Below are 17,024 nucleotides of genomic sequence, written 5' to 3'. Positions count from 1 at the left end.
CTAAAGCGGACTCGACAACAATTGTATTGTTCTTGCTCTCAAGTTTTTTGTTAATCAATGTAGGTAATTCTGAGACCACTGGCTCACCTAATGAAAAATCATTGAAGTTTATATCCACATAAAATTGCTCATGTCAATGCTCCAAGTCATATACTCATCACAACTCATAAAACAACACAAATACATTTACTAACCATCCATAGCGATATCCAAAGAAGTAGGTGAAGACAACCTTACTTAACCAAAAATCCTAAAACAAGAAACTTCGAGCTTGTAGAATAAGTCATTAAACATAGGTGCATTTGTCATGTAGGGAAAGGAGGGAGAGAAGATAGATAAAAGTTGTATGTTTCTACGATGAGTAAATAGCCATTATCAAGGAAATCCAAAAATAACTTCGCGTTTCTTTTTCATGATTACACATTATTTAAAGATATTTCTTATACTTCACAACTTAAAATTTTGAAATAATGAAAATCTCAAATTATAAATTTAAGTAGTATTGAAGCTACGGGAATGATGTTTAAAATTCAACATTTCTTGTAAAAATTTATAAGCAAGTAATATGCTATTATAGCATGGAAAAATCACTTAATACATTTTTTTGGGACAACCACTTATTAATAAAGAACTTTTTTTAATCATTCACTAGTCTTAATCAAGGTAAAAATCGATTCAAAAAGAGTAAAATTAAAACAGTGCATTTTCAAATTTTTGAAATATTACCTACCTGCAACTTAACACATCATCTCAATATTCTAGAATAAACCCAAATAATTCTAAATGAAAAACATTCAAGAGTCAAAATTATTTTTTAATACTATTCCATCAAAACTATACACGTGGTCCAAAGCTAGAAAGAGAAAAATATTACACAGCGACGCGACATCGTCTTTAAAACTTCGCGCAAGGTCCTAAAGTGATATATTCGTTGTATTAATTCAACAAAGCTCTTCAGATCTTGCGTGCATTAAGGATTTATTTTTTTCTTCCAAGAAAAACTTGGATCTCTTGTAAACTATAAGCTCAAAGAAAATAACCAAACAATGGACATGATCCATAATTGGCATGTGTTCATCATCATAGTTTATCGTGCATACCAAATCCCATCCGTATTTTAAGCTTGCTCGGTCTCCTCTCTTTCCATCTGAAACATCTAAAGATGTTAAGGCAGTAAATGAGACATCATCGCAGATTCTTTGTTGTAGAAAAGAGAACAAGAATACCACAAAGCTATATTTGTTTAATTGCCTTGGAAAAAGCATAACAGAAATCCTATGCACACAAGTTAAAACTTGACAACAAGCATAAACCTAAACCAGACCCTATCCCACATCGACGAAATATGCAACAAGGCAGGCATTTTGTTGCTCATTCTCAACTATGTGATACACCAGCATTAAGTCTTCAATATGGATGAACCACAGAAGCAGGATTTATTTTACAAACTAACGTGTTACTCTTGACTCATCCCAAGCTACCGCACCGGATCCCACCTGAGCCTGGCACATACCCGAAGCAATACATGTCTACACTCTCCGTCCCAGCCTGCAAACACCATGAACATGAGTGCTAAATAGCCTGCTGCTTATCAAATAAATTGCAGATGACATTTTGGACGACAAGAAAGAACACGGCAACCTGATAAAACGCGAACTCGACAGCATAACAAAAACAACAAACCTGTGCAAGATGTGAAACCCTAAAATAATGCCTCACTGCGACGCCGGAGTACATGAAGTCAACCTTTACCCTCACTGTGAGGGTGCAGATAACGACACGCTTTATCCTCGCTGCTGCTATGCCGATGTGACGACATCAAAACGTACAATTCCATCATTAGGGCAGCAAAGCAAGTTCAAATGCACACTCGAAACAAAACTCGGACAACCAAATAAATCATACCCTAAAAGAGCTTCATCGACAGAAACCACATCCGCTAGCGTTCAGGGTGCGCTACGCAGGGGAGGAGAAACTCTGTCACGAACATACCAAGTCAAAACTGAGAACCATGAAGCAGTAAACAATTCAGCAAAACATTTAATAGTTGCGAAATGCGAAAGTTTACGGGCCTGTGCAACCGAGTGCAAGCCATGAGGACTGCTTCTTCTGATGGGCAGACTCGGAGCAGGTGGAATCTGCAGTGCTGCAGTAGCTGCAAGAGACGGCCGATAGTGCGGCAACTGCAAGAGGCTGCAAGACAGTGTGGTAGATGCAAGAGACGAACTGAGAAAGGGGAGCATAAAACGCGAGTGGTCAGCAACCCATGCTTACACGCTGTGCAGCCCCGCAGTGGGTAACTCGCGCACAGAGAAAGTTCTCTTTAAGGTGGTTAACCTACCCGCCTACCCGGTAGTGCAATCTTCAAAGCGGGAAAGAAGCGTAGTGCAATCTTCAAAGCAGTAAAGAAGCCTAATGATGACACTGTCAACCCTAAACGTCTTATCACTCTCTCCACATACGATAAGCCAATAGATTTAATCATGCCACATAGTGGTTCTTGATATAAATCCACAAAACGAACAAAATAAATAAAAAATATTTTAGTCAGCAAAAAGTTGAATGCATCGCTATAGCCTTTGCCATGACTCTCGTGCCCTACCACCATGTCCACTACCAGAAGAGTTCCTGGAACGGCCAGGTGTTCGTGGCCGTTTTCTTGTGCCTTTAAGCCATGACGGCTTCTCACATCCTTGGAGGGTGTTTTTGTTGGCAGGCGGATGCTCTTTCGCGGTTTGTTTGGTCCGCGCCATTTCGTTGGTAAGAGCTCACCTGCTCTTAAGAAATGAGTGATTTATGAGAGCATGCAATATTTATAAGGGCCCATTTAAAAAGGGCCCTGTTCACACTAATTTTTTTAAAAGAAGTATTATTTTTTAAATAAACATGTCGCTAAGAGTTGGACCCTGCATTCACGTTTAGTGACTCGCGCAGTATCCACTTTGATCCTTGTCGCACTCTGCATCGCCGCCATGCAGCATGCTTGGTGGGACCTTGCGACATTTTCCACTTGTTGCTATGCTCTTGACGACTCCATTTGCGCACTTCAATAGAAATCTTGGATTGTCGCGCACGCTCCATTGTGAGCTTACGAGCAAATGTTGTGCGAAAAAACCAGTTGAGCATCTCCTCCAAATAATTGGATTGCACCATTCCACCACCATGTCGAGTATTTTTGAAGTACACTCCCCTTGCTCGATAATGGGACTTCTCCATGCCTTGAGTGCTAAAAATTTCAAGCGATCCATACTTGTGCATAAAAAATGCACCATGCGCAAACAAGATATGCTGTTCACATGAGCAAACGATCCACATTAGTAAATAAAAACAATCCCTTGTAATGAATACACCATGAATGACTTACCATGTAATCTGTGATGTTATTTTCACCCCAAGAAAGGGTGAAGACCTTGGTAAAATCTGCCAAAGCTTCTTGAAATGATTGCCGTTGTTCTTCTGTTGTGCTGTTAAGGCTCATAAGCTTGACCATTTTATCAAAATGGGCCCAAACTTGCTTGCGCTTGTTTGCAAGCTCGCCATTTGAATCATTGTCAGTAGTAGCTTTGCATAACTCCTTCCAAAGCTCCCAAAGGTTACCTGCCTGCTGGTTGGAGCTGCTTTGAGCATCATATCGACTTGGCTTTCCTTGGAAAACTTTCTTTAAAAAGTGTGTAGCTTTTTGTCCACTCATTGACACTTGTTGAGCGATTTCATGGGCCTCCCCTGTGTTCTTTGCAGCAACTATAGACACATTTCCACCATGACAGCCAATGGAATTCAAGAGTACCTCCACTCTTTCGATCGCTTCCTGGGACTTTTCCAACGGTTTCATTGTGAAAGCATAGTCAATGTGGAGCTTCAATAGCCTATCAAAAATACGCATGAATGCGTGTAATGTACAAAAATGTACATTCGATAGAGGAAATCGAAAGATTGGATTCCAAGTGTGGTCCTTTTGATCACGGTCTGGGGCATTGAGCATGGGACATCTCAGAATAGACGCTTCCCATTCTCTACCTTCATCTCCGACATCATGACAATCTAACCCTTGTTCTCCATGCCCTTGCCATGGAAGCATGTAACTGGCCTTTGCAGTGCTCTTATGTGATTTTTGTCCATTAGGTTTGTACCCTCGAGTGCAAAATGGACAAGGCATGAGAGAAGAAGCCCCTTGTTTGCATCCAAGCAAACACTTTATGGTCTTCAAATCCCCACCTAAGTGCCACTCCACATTATAACTACCAAAGCCCTCAATCTCTAGCTTCTGACCTGCAATTTGGGAGTGTATTACTTCTGTGATCCATGGAGTTCTCTCAAAAATCCACGAAAGTACTCCATTGGTCTCTTTGGGCACCTCAATAGCACCCAACCACCAAATGTCTTTCTCTGATTGCATGCTAAAAGATAGGGTGGGATATGGCTCGACTGAATCCCTTCGCTTGGTTTGTAGAAGGGCCTCGTTCATTAGAGTGACACTTAGCCTCTCTAACCTTCGGCCTTTCACTATTTGACACTCATCGAGTTTCAACACAAAAGCGACTTTTGTGCCAAGCACTACAAAATAAATAGTGCTAAGACCTTAAACTTCAGCTTCTATGAAAAGAATAATACCAAAGAAAAAAGTAAAGTGTGTCACCTTCTTCAGGTAACTCGTAAAATCTAAGCATGGCTTCTTGAAGCCTTCTAAGATCCACGAAAATATTGTTCCACATTGTGTAAGGAAAGCCCTTATTCGAAGGTCTTATGGATTGTTTCTTACCTTTTCCCCTTGTCTTTGTTGCGCACGAAGCATAAAGGGAAGTTGGCATTGTGTCCTCAATGTGTAGGTATGTCTCAATGCAGGAGAACACATCTTCGTTTGTGGCCTTCTTTGCGAGCTTGACCTTGTGAGGAACGGGAAATAGGTTTTCCACAATGCCATGTTCTTTAAGGGCATCCTTTAGGAGTTGAAAAATAGCCTGATAGGCTTTGGTGCTGATTCCAGCCTCATCACAAGCTTGTTGAACGTCATCATCATTAACCACATTTCTTAATTTACGCATAAGGTCCTTGGTGACTGCATCCTTAATGTGCTTACCTCCAGTTGATTGTAAGATAGAAATAACGTCCTCGGTATTGAAACAACTAGTGAGAAGGTTGACTCGATTATCTTGGCTTGTTCTACCGCATGCCTCCTGGATGAAGTTTCTAGCAACAAATAAACATAAATGTTAGAAAATAGTGTGAAGTAAGAATGCAGCATGCAAGTAAAGACCAAATCACCTTGTGGCTGTAACTCGTCGTTTGCGTGCTCCTCCGAAATGTGCAAGAGTTTCAATGGATGAATACGGGCGTTTGCGTTCCCTTGCACCAAGGGGTGTTTCTTTCAAGTATGTGATGGTGTTGGTAAGCTTCTGGATGTGGGACTCCTTTTCTTGCATTTGTTGTTCAAGAATTTTAACTACCCTCTCCGAAGAGGCAACACTCTCTTGTAATGCCGTCGTCTTGAGGTGAAGAGCTTGACATTCGTGCATCCACATATGCAAAGAAGCACCTGCACCCATACACAGCCGCTTGCAATAGCCTAACAAGCCTGCTTCTCCCCTCCCAAGAAATTGAAGAAATGTGGAAAGGCTATTAAACGGTGGATGGAAGCGGCTTATAGGATCGTAAGGGTAAAAATAACCATCCACCCAAATGTCAACATTGGTCTCACAAGCGGTGCGACGTTCCTGTGATGACCTTTGATCACCTTCACTAGTGGTCTTCGGTGCAAATGCCGTGGGTAAGCGAATATGTATTCTTTTGGTGTGCGGAGTACGTGGTGGTGGAAGCAAACCATTTGTGATGTCCGTGAGCACCATGGAAGCTGTTGCGTGAGGAAGCAAATGATGAAAATATAGAGGGGGAAGGGTAGAGAGGCCGAGCAGGATGGGAGGAGAGAAGGAGGGAGGGAGGGGAGGGAGAGATTGGGGAGGAGGAGGAAGGTAGGGACAGAGAGGGAGAGAGGAGGGAGGAGGATGAGAGAAAAAAATGTTTATTACTTTTTGGGGAAAAAGATTTTTGAAAAAATGGACTTTCTAAGCTTGTGGGTTAAAAAATGGGTCAAAAAATGATTTTTGGATATGTATATATGTTGGGAGAGAGTTTTAAGTAAAAAACAAATAAAAATGAATTTTTTTAAAAAAAGTCAAATTTTGACTCTTTTTGACCCACGGAATTGCTGATGTGGACACACCCCTATGCTTCCTTCACTTTAAAAAAGGCTAGAGAGAGAAAGCAACCTTTTAGGTCCACATCCTACATTTGTCTAAAAAAAAGGCTAGAAAAGCCTACTCAAAACTACCTTCTTCAATGCCCTTGCCCCCTAAACCCCACACAACATTAGCCTTAATCCCTAAAAATTAGGATTCCTTACAAGGCCCATGCAAGGTTCATATTTCTCCTAATGTTTAGTTCGTACTCCCAGTTCTCATCTAAGAACACTCCATCTAGGATTGAGGTGCTAGGGGTGTCCCTTGAGCTAGATGCAATGTTGCTTTTTAGGGGTTGGCCCTTAGCGGTTGCTAAGTCAGGAGCACTCGATTGCTCTCTTAGCAAGGATATTGACATAGGGGCTTTTGCTTTTAACTCTCTTCGTTGCTCCGCCTTGCGTAAACTCTCGACTTCCTTTTCCCTCGCTGCAAGGATATATCGTTCAACCTCTTGCACTTCGGCAAGGATTCTACCATCGGGTAATATGACCTCGTAGGGGAATAGCTCTGAAGAGTCAGGAGGTGCAGTGAATAAAGTATTCACGTGCACATTCTATAAGGGCATAGGGTCTACGTTGGTCATGAATGGAGAATTTACTTCTCCACCCCCCTCATTTACATCATTAGCTCCATGTTCGGAGCGCGTGGCTCTACTAAAAGTTTCCTTCAAACGGCTAAGCACGCTCGGCCCGGACCGTGGACCCATGGCATGCATGTCTTGGCTTGAGCTATTGGGATTAGGCATTGGGATACCCTCCATGACGTCGTAGTCAAAGGAAGAGTCACTAGCCGCTATGTTCGGGTCTTGGTTTGTACTACCCTGGATCCTCGCCGAGGGCCCGGAACCTAAGGTAGGTGGATAATGAGAACTCGCGTAAGTCAAAATTCTCTCTAGTTGCTCCGTCTCTAGCACACAACCAGAGCGCAGATGCATGTGCCTTTGACACCCTACAAGCATCGACCGTTTTCACTCGTGTTTTTTACATTTTTAAGCGTCCGTTTTCACTCGTGTTTTTTACGTTTTTAATGTTTTTTTTTAATAATCGATTTTTTTATTAAAGTGTGTGATAGCTCAAAACAAGCGTATCACTCAAAGGGTCGTGGTGTGCTTTACAACACAATGTTCGGACACCTGAAGCTCCGTTGGTCCTCAAAAAAGTCGATTTTTAGCTACGTGTGAAGCTAAAATTTGTAATTTTAAAAGGCGATAGATGCCTAAGCCTGAGCGTGAGCTTGGGCTTGGGTCTGGGAGATATTCCCGATCCCGGTCCTACCTTTAATTTTTTTTAAAAAAATTTCTTTAATTTTTTAAATAATTTTTTTTCTTATTTATTTAAAGGATAAGGTCGCCACGGCCTGCACGAGAGCACACACACACCCCCTACCTACCTACTTCCAAGTAATACACCTACTGTTACACTTTAACACACTCTATTAGCTCTCACAGATCTACTTCCTACTTACTGTACATTACATTACATTACAGAGAACTAACAACCTTAATACTAACACCTTACACAGAGAACAAAACACAGTACCTTTGAAAACTCCATTAACAAAAAAAAATACACAGTAGTAACACAAAACTTTCTTTTTAACACACACACCCTCCTTCCTTTCCTACAATTGAAATTGCACCACAAAAGAAGCATAGAGTGCCATTCAAGCTTAGTATATGGTATTCCCCGGCAACGGCGCAAAAAATGTGCGCGTATGTCGCACGTGTCAATGCAAGGAACTTGCCGATACATTGTGTGCGAGCCACAAATGGCTCCAAGCACACAACAAGCCTAAACTAGTAAGTTCAAAGATGGCGATGGTGTGTCACTCACCGCTCTACGCTTGCCGTCGTGGAGGATTCCTCGCCGTGAAGAAGAGGGAGACGCCGCTTCGCCGCGCTCAACCGCTTCGCCGCCGTTGTGCCTTCGTAATGCTCGATCGCACACACACTCCCTCTCTCTCCCTCTCTCACTCTCTCACACATACACACACACACACACAAGGAGATAAGAAGAAGAAGATGGAGATGGAGCAAGAGCACTCTTCAATTGCACAAATGAGAGAATGAGTGAATTTTAGGTTTAGTTGACTTTTATATGAGCTCGCCCCATTCACACTTGGGCGCCCATGCTTAGCCAACTAATACCTTGAATGTTCCAGTTAGAGTGCACCTCTCATCGGCGATCACTCTTACCCTTTTCCTATTGGACCGACAAGCCCGGTACCTGACTCTACCAAGTAAATAATACAACGTCCGTCGTAGGTGATATGGTGTCCGTGAGCTGTGAGGGTTAATATTGAGTCTTTGTTAGGTTCCGTCTAAAGATAGAAATCTGATGCTTTCCTGATCAACCTTGGAGAATCTTGCACTTCAACATCATCTTAGATAGATAAATTTGAATGTCGTGATGCATTGTGGGCACGATTAGAAAATTATAGATATATTATCTTTTGTATACTTTCTCATGTTTGGTTCAATTCAAAGACTATTCTCAAAAGCAGCCCTAACATGCAACGAGGGAAATCTTATATCTATAGAGATGCTAAAGGCAAAACTCTCCAATAAAGGATTAGGGGTATGAGGGCTAATTTCAAGTGGAAGGCCACTGGCACGGCCGGGCAATGTGTACAGTAGGGGGAGGCTATAAGACATGATGGTTGGGTGGAGACTACCACACGACATTCCTCCCCTCCTTTCAGTGGTATTCATGCTATTATGGGAAAAGGGAAAAATGGGTTGCATGTGCATGTGATGCACATCTCCTCTCCCATGATCCGCAAGCGGAGAAGATGACATGCTCATAACCACCCAGCCTGCCTATATATAAACCCTTGGCCCTCTGGTTCTTGGCTATATATAGCCCCTATACTTCATGTGTATCCCTAGGCCCTTGGCCAGGGCCATGCTCTCCTAGTCCTACCCTTGGCATGATAGCAAGTGTAGTGCATCCCATCTCCCAAACCACTTCTTTATGTCTTGCATCCATCCCGTGGCGCTCAAGATCTTGCTTTTATACATCTTTTGAACTTTTTTTGCTTGCTTCCCATGCAATTGTAGGAAGTTGATGTGAGGGGTTTTGACGCATCTTATCATGTACTCCACAACCCTTTCCATGCCCATAACCTCAGTTGGAAGAGATCCCAAATCAAGAAGTAGGAGCCTATATGGTATTTGTGTCTTAACTTGGAGAAAGTTTGTAAGCACATACTTTTGGACATTCTCAAACACTTTCCAAGTAGACTTTGAGATGCGGAACAGAAGAACTAGTGTCACCAATGCATCAAAAAGGTACTTCTTGAGAACCCAAGACTTGATGTTTCTCGCATTACACATGCGCTTCATTACCCGACAAGCCTTATTCAATCTTCTTTTTTATTTTCCTGTTTTTTGCCTTTGTGATGGCCATTGCACCATTATAGTTTTCTAGGCTCTTAAAATCCACTTTCTCCCTGACTTTTAGGATGCAGGCATGCCATGAATTTATCGAGCTTGAAGTAGTCGCCATTGGCCAATTGCATGGCACTCGCTAACTCTGCCCAACACAGTTCAAAACAATCCAAAAACAAACTGAACTCTTCACTTACATCCTGTTTGAGTGCCTTCAGTTTGGCATCCATCTCCACTGGGGACGCCACTTTGCAAAAATCATGTAGGAAACGCGCCCGCAGAGCCGGCCAAGCATGCCTCGGCTCACCTTCCAAAGCTTCGTACCATATCTTTGCCTTCCCATGCATCACCAAAGGAAATGCCTGCATTTTGCTGTCCTCGTTCGGCATACGCAACGACAGCATATACAACTCAAAGTCTACAACCCACTCATCAGGATTTTCTTCACCTGTAAAAATTGGCCCATAGCTTTGAGACGCCATATCGACCAACACCAAAAACTGCTTCTCTTCACTTAACTAGGAGCAATCAGTGTGCTCCTCAGTGGGGGCACCAGAAGATGGAGAGGGGGAATGGGGACCACACCCGACACACAAACAACTGCCCCTATATAGCTCAGGGTAATCACAGCACCCCTGTCCTCTCAAAAACACCTTCAAAATAAGCAACTCACACTAGCAGGGCCTCACCTGCACTTCGCTGAATGCACACACACTTTGCACGATCACCAAACAACGATCACCCTAATCTTGCCTGCTTGCAGCTCTTCCACAACTCAACACCTCTCTCTCGTTCTCTCTCTCACACACAGGGGGTCCGGGGAGGCGCACACGCTCACACACACCGGAACCACACACCTTGGGGACGAGCAAAGAAGAAAAGGGGGAAGGGGAGAGAGACAACGCCAAAATTGACAATCACAGCTTCTCTTTCGAACCAGAAACCATGTACAAACTCCATGAACCATGCTCAAAGCTACTCCATGGTCATCGCCGCTTCATACAGAGGGGCACACACCTCCCTTAACAAACCAAATTGATCGGCACACGCCTTGACGAGAAAATTCACCTCTCGCCTCACTTCGGCCGTAGCTCCGTGTTTTGGTAGCCCTCGCTAGCTTCTTCACCTACAAAACTCATAACCTTCCAAGCCGCTTTGCAGACAGTGCGTGCCGGCCTCGATCACCGATTCCTCGCACCTCTTACTCCATCCAATCCTTCTTTTTGGCCTTTCTTTCCCAAAGCCAAAAAACTCCAGCTGAAAACTTGTCGAAAAAACTCCTCCCTCCTTTTTCCCTTTGTTTTTTTTTCAAGGCAAAATAAAAACCTTCTTTTTTTGGCAGTCGCGCTTTGAGGTATTTTTTGTTTTGTTTCTCACTTCTACTCTTTTTGCTTTTGAAGCTCATTCCCCCAAAGTTAAGTTTTTTTTGCACTTATAGCCAAGAAGGCTTTTAGGCATGGGCTCTCCACACTGTCGGTGCTTGTGCATGATTGTACCTGCCGTGTAATTTTTCCGATCACACCACATAGGATCTCTACATACCGGCTTTGAAATCCTCGCACTTCTCCACAACCCTGCACCATGGCTTCAGAAAACCCATTCAAGAAACAAAAAAAAGACATCCGATCCCTTCTCGCCGTAACCGCTTGCCGATTGGGATTGGATGTATTTCGGTGTCCATGATTCCGATCGACGACCCACAAGTTTTGTGGTTGACTCCCCACCTTGCATGTGATTTTTCAGAACTCTAGCGAGCTCAAAAAACCTTCTGTCGGCGTGCCTACGAACGTGGCCCAATGAGCACATACTCGACCCCTGACAAATATTCTAGAGGCCATAACTTGCCCGTTTGAGCTTCGAGTGGAGAACCAAAAAAATCGGCATGATCGACAGCTTGAGCTTTACATGTGTATCCATTGATCCCATTTTTTGCCACCTGTCTGTACCTGCCCTGCCCGTTGGGGACTTGCAAAGCATTTCATCTTCGGACAATCATAACTTTCACACCGGGACTCTGTTTGGCGAGCTATCTGGATGAGCTTCTAGAGCATTTTGAATTCCACATTTCGGGACATATTTCCCGCATTTTGAACACCTTGACTTGCCATCATCATTATCTCACTTTGGAGGCCCCCCCGGCCTAAAAAAAGACTTTAAGCATGCATTTCCGTTGCCACTGTCCAGCTGAGGTCTCCCACACTGGCTTTAGCCCTCTACCCTGCACCTGTTCGCACCCTTTGCACTGCACAACACACTTTATAGTGCGGACCAACTTTGGCTGCACCAACGTGACAAACTAGGGGTGAGCTTACTCTACAACTTACATGAGCTGTTTGGCTTCCTTCTCTATCAAACCCACTAGACCTCAAGAAGGAAGACAAACGCATAGGTTCTGTCACTCAAAACTTCGACTCTCTCTCCCCAATCGATCTACATAGCCTTGATTTACAAAGCTTCCATAATTGAGCTTCTAGATTTGTAATCCTACAGACTAAGAAACTTAGCTTGATCATTAATTAATCCATATTTAATAGCTCTCTCTATTGATCTAAATTAAGCCTTGGTAGCTAATCAAAACTCTCTCTCTCTCTCTCTCTCTCTCTCTCTCTCTCTCACACACACACACACACACACACACATACACACACACACACACACACACACACACACCTCTTCCAAGCAATGCTAATCTCAATCTCACTCTGAATCAAGCCTCTAAAGCTGGTTATCCTCCTACCTCTCGCTATTAAGACTCCATAACGTAAATTTTGGCTCAATTAAGAATTTATGTCTGTATTTTTGTCATTTAAATTCATTTCTCTCTCAATTATACCCGATTATATCTCTCGTAAAGTTGCCATAGCCGATTATTTCTCTCTCATAAGGCAAAATTTCTCTTATGTTCTAGAATTAAGCTACTTGCATTTTAGAATAAATTTTAAAATAACCCCGATTCTTGGTTTAGCTGGCAACCACATTTTGCGTTGACTGTGTGTAATTTTGAGTGAAGGTTTAAAGATTGAGAGGCATGTTGGTGATGCATATGCAATCACTTTGTTTTACGGTTATTAAAGTTCATTATTGCAGATTCTATTATGTTCAAGCACCAATTATGTGTTGTTTATCTGTCGTTTAGTACTTGCAACCTTAAAGAATTATTTCAATTCGTGTCTATATTGCATAATTTATCTCTAATCACCACTTTATGCTCTTATTAATCTTTAAATAGCTATACTATGTCTTCTGATTTGAGTCTCTTTTAGGATTGCGTCTATAGCTAGAAGCCCGACGCTTTCCCGGTCAACCTTGGAGAATTGTGCACTTCCACATCATTTTAGATAGAGAATGTCGTACTGTATTGTGGGCACGATTAGAAATCATAGATATAGAATCTTTTGTATACTTTCTCAGGTTTGGTTCAATTCAAAGACTATAATGTCTGCTAGACATGGTCAAAGATGATGAACCGGATGCTTTGTTCAGGATACCATTGTGTTCCGCACTGTCGTACTCAAATAATATACCAAATGTGGTACTCACAGGAAAGGAATGCTTGATGTGATTTCCATTTGGGATGCTATTGGGGGTTCCATCGTTGCAATAGCTCTAATGACCAAAAAATTATCAATCTGGAGGGATGGGCTACCCGGCTAGGGCATGGAAACACTCACACGATTAGTGAGCTAATCATGGCAACACAAATGGTTAACTCTACGAGGTGAGCTTCTCGGCCTATGGAGGAGCTAAGCTACAATGAAGGGCAATCTCCATATCCACTTCTCTTCACCTCTAATCAACCCAAACACACACACTACGATTGCAAGACTCACACAACGTTAATCCTATCATGCAACATACTAATTGCAAACACACACACATAGATCTATTGAGCACCACATCCAATCAAACCTGCATGCACACACAAGCAAAAGAGGGCAATCACACAAGATTAGAGAGGGATTAACCACTAATTAATTAAGATCTAGTTAATCTAAGCATCATAAGAAATCATAAGAAGCATGAGAGAGGCATAGTGAAAGAGAATGAATCATTGATTAGTGTTAATCAAGTCTCATGAGCAAGAAGAAGCTCAAGGACTCCATAGCCACACACCTCAAGAGCTCTCACTAAAGAGTGCTCTCAACAAATGAGCTTTAGAACCCTAATTTCTTTTACACACTGCCTTATGTACCTAGGTTAAAAATATGCAATGTTCGGGTTCCCAAGGCCTTTAGGGCTCCACCACTTACTGAATCTGCAACCTAGGCACAATAATTGACCTATTCTTTACATCTTGGAATCCCATTGAGCCCGTAACACATTAAAATATTACAATGACTTGAAACAATTTGGGAATTTAGAATACGTGACCATTTTGGAAAAACGTGGAAAATGTGTAACTCCAATCTTTACTGCTTTTTCATATTGATCTTCAATGTGCATCCATACATCTTTGGTCTTTAGTAGCTTTTGTTAACTGATATTGACTCTGTTAAACATTCCCCCTTTTCAATTTTAGTGCTTGCCCTTTCCGATTTTAGTGCCTGTCCTTGGGCACTGTTGAAAAGTGTCCGTGGAGGCTGTGGGAGGTTTTGATTGGTTGTTGATGGGATGATTGTCTTCATGTCTCATTGGATTTGTTGATGAGGTTCAATTTTTTGCAGCATCTTCATTGGTCCAAATATGTCTAATGTGAGAGATGATGTTGCATTTGCTCGTTGTAATAGCATAATGAGGAAGCTATGTTTATTTATGAAAAGTATGTACAAGGGAAGTAGATTGATGAGGTTCTATATTAGGGTCTAATACTTGGATGACCAAAGGGAAAAAACCCAGCGGGAAAAAAGTGTACGCGCATTATTGGAGTACTTATTAGCATGGAAAATATTAATAAAGTACTTAAGGGATTTTTTGCTGATAGATATGGAATTAAAAAGGCAGTAATTATGAAAGGATAGCATGATGGAACATTGATTTGCCTGTTGTAGTCCACTCAAGGTGCATAGGTGGAAGCAAAAAAGAGTGTCTAATGCATATGTCCAATAATGGACATCCTATTTATGCATACATAAAAATGCATGGGAAAAAATATGCTGTGCAAGAAGGATTTTGAGGGGTTATTCAAAAAGACGATGTAGCTGTAAAAGCATATGACATGGATTTGCAAGCTGGCACCCCTTTAAGAATGGTTTTCATTGACGAGGATATGTGCTCTCATCTTACTATGCACTGTGCTTGAGTGTTGGACTCTACGACACTCCACCAATTGTAAGTTAATAAACTTCGACTCTTTTGCTCATCTCATTCAGCATGAGCAATATGACTTTAGATATGCTCAACTCTTCCAGCTTGAGCGTAAGCCTAATGACTACGACTCTTAGCACAGAGTTTAATATGACTTGAATCTTTGGGTCTAATGCTTTTCTCATTTTATGGCTCAACAGCCCGACTTTGACTATGCCAAAGAGTGCTTTTTGCATCCTCATGACTTGATTTTTCACATTCTTGTGCTTACTACAAACATTTCTTCAGGAAAAAGTAAGCTTGAATCCTCAAAAAGAGGATTAGTGAAGGACCAAGTTGGCATTGAGGGTTTCTTTTGCCTTACCTGTTTTATCATCTCTGATTCTGCATTCTCGTTGGTTGGGTTGTCCTTCTTTGACTATGAACACTCCATTACCTATTTGATTCTCCAATTGGGCCTGTTGTAAGAAGTCTTTGATGTTGTTGTAGGACTCTCTTGACTGTCAGCATTTGGATTTTGACTAGGTTCATTAGAAGACTTAGGAATCCAAATCTCTTGTTGGTGACCTTTGTATCTCCATTGTTGGCTTTGCTTCACTCTAGGTCTTGTTGAGTTCCTGAGATCTTCATGCAGGTCTGGTGTAGTTGAAGTTCGCATGTGGGTGACTGGTAGCCAAACCTTTGTATACCTTCTGTAGAATCCTTGTCTAAGAGGAGCATTCTTTGAGATCCATCTTTTTTCTGTATCCTCTTGAAAGTTGTGGTAGACTTTAGCATCTTTCAATGTTGTTACGTTGTATACCTACTTCTTAGGTATCCTAGAATATTGTCAAGGTTGATCCCTTGTGGGCCTTCTTTCTTGGGAGGGTCTTCAAGTTACTTCATATGCCCTAACCTGTAGTTTTGGTACCCATATCTGTCTGTTACCTCCATAGTACTCCTGTTATTTTAAGCTCCATTGTGATGCTATCCATCCCATGTGTTTGTATTTCTGTGTTGATTTCTCGTCTTTAATCTAAACTGGATCATTGACTTTGACTAAACTGCTCGGAACAAACACTTTCTTGACTATCTTTTGCTTTCTTGAGTACTTTGGCTGATATATCTTTATATTTCTGGGTGTCTTCTTAGAGGTTTCCTTCGGGTCAGCAATTGACTTTAAGTTTTGAAATCCTATCTTGCTTGAAGCAGCTGATCCATGAGGGTTCTTTGATGTAGAGGCATATTTTGTCACAAATTTTGTGCTAATCGGTGGGAGTTCCACTTTAGCTTTTCCTTTGTCTCCAAGATTTGGCTTCAATTCTTGTGACTTTTGCAATTCTGAATCTAGCATTAATGGTACCTGTAAATGTTAATGGCTACCTCTTGGAAAAGAGAGTATTAGCATTTTGTCTTCTTTGTAGGCCTTGTGTTGGTCTAACCATTGATGTCCAAGTATGACATCTGCAAGCATTTCCTTTGAAGGCTTCACCTGAAATTTTACCTGCTCTTCATGATGTTGGATGCTAAGGGTAGCAACCATTTCTTGTTGACCTGTATGCAAACTTAGCATTGTTTTGATATCATGTTTGCATGTAGTAATCTCTAGAATGCTCTGAATGGTGTCTGCAACCATATTGCACTTTGCTTCTTTATCCAGTAGAGCATTGCATCTGACACTTGCTCCTTTTGTACTGCTAAGAACTACATCTATTCTCATTGTTGGTTCTCTTGAAGATCTTTGTCCTTCTTTTGCCATGGTCTCAACTTGATTTAACAATGTCTCTATGAAGGGTGGCTTGAGACTTTGTTTTCCAATCTGACTTGCATCAGCTGATTCAACTGGCAATGAGTGATTGATCTTTGGACTTCCTATTTCTTCTTGTTTTTTTGCAATCTTGTTCTTCTTAACTTCTGGCTTTGGTGTCATTAACAGGTATTGTGGTTTCTCTTTGCTCTGTTTGATCTGTAGTTGATATTGCCTGGTTTGCTTCAAGCTCTTCTGCAATTCTTTCCGATGGAGATGAATCATTTTCAATAAGATCTGCTTTGACATAAGTCTCCATTTTAACTATGGTTGAGGACTTTGTGCTGTCGTCTGTGGGTGACAAGTCTTGGTATTCATTCTTTGATGTCTGTGATGATTCCTTCATGTTTAAACTTTGTATCTCTAGCATCTC

The sequence above is a fragment of the Adiantum capillus-veneris genome, chromosome 6 (assembly GCF_014529385.1).
Source record: "Adiantum capillus-veneris isolate H3 chromosome 6, ASM1452938v2, whole genome shotgun sequence".
Classification (NCBI taxonomy): Eukaryota; Viridiplantae; Streptophyta; class Polypodiopsida; order Polypodiales; family Pteridaceae; genus Adiantum; species Adiantum capillus-veneris.
This window is presented reverse-complemented; position numbering follows the sequence as displayed.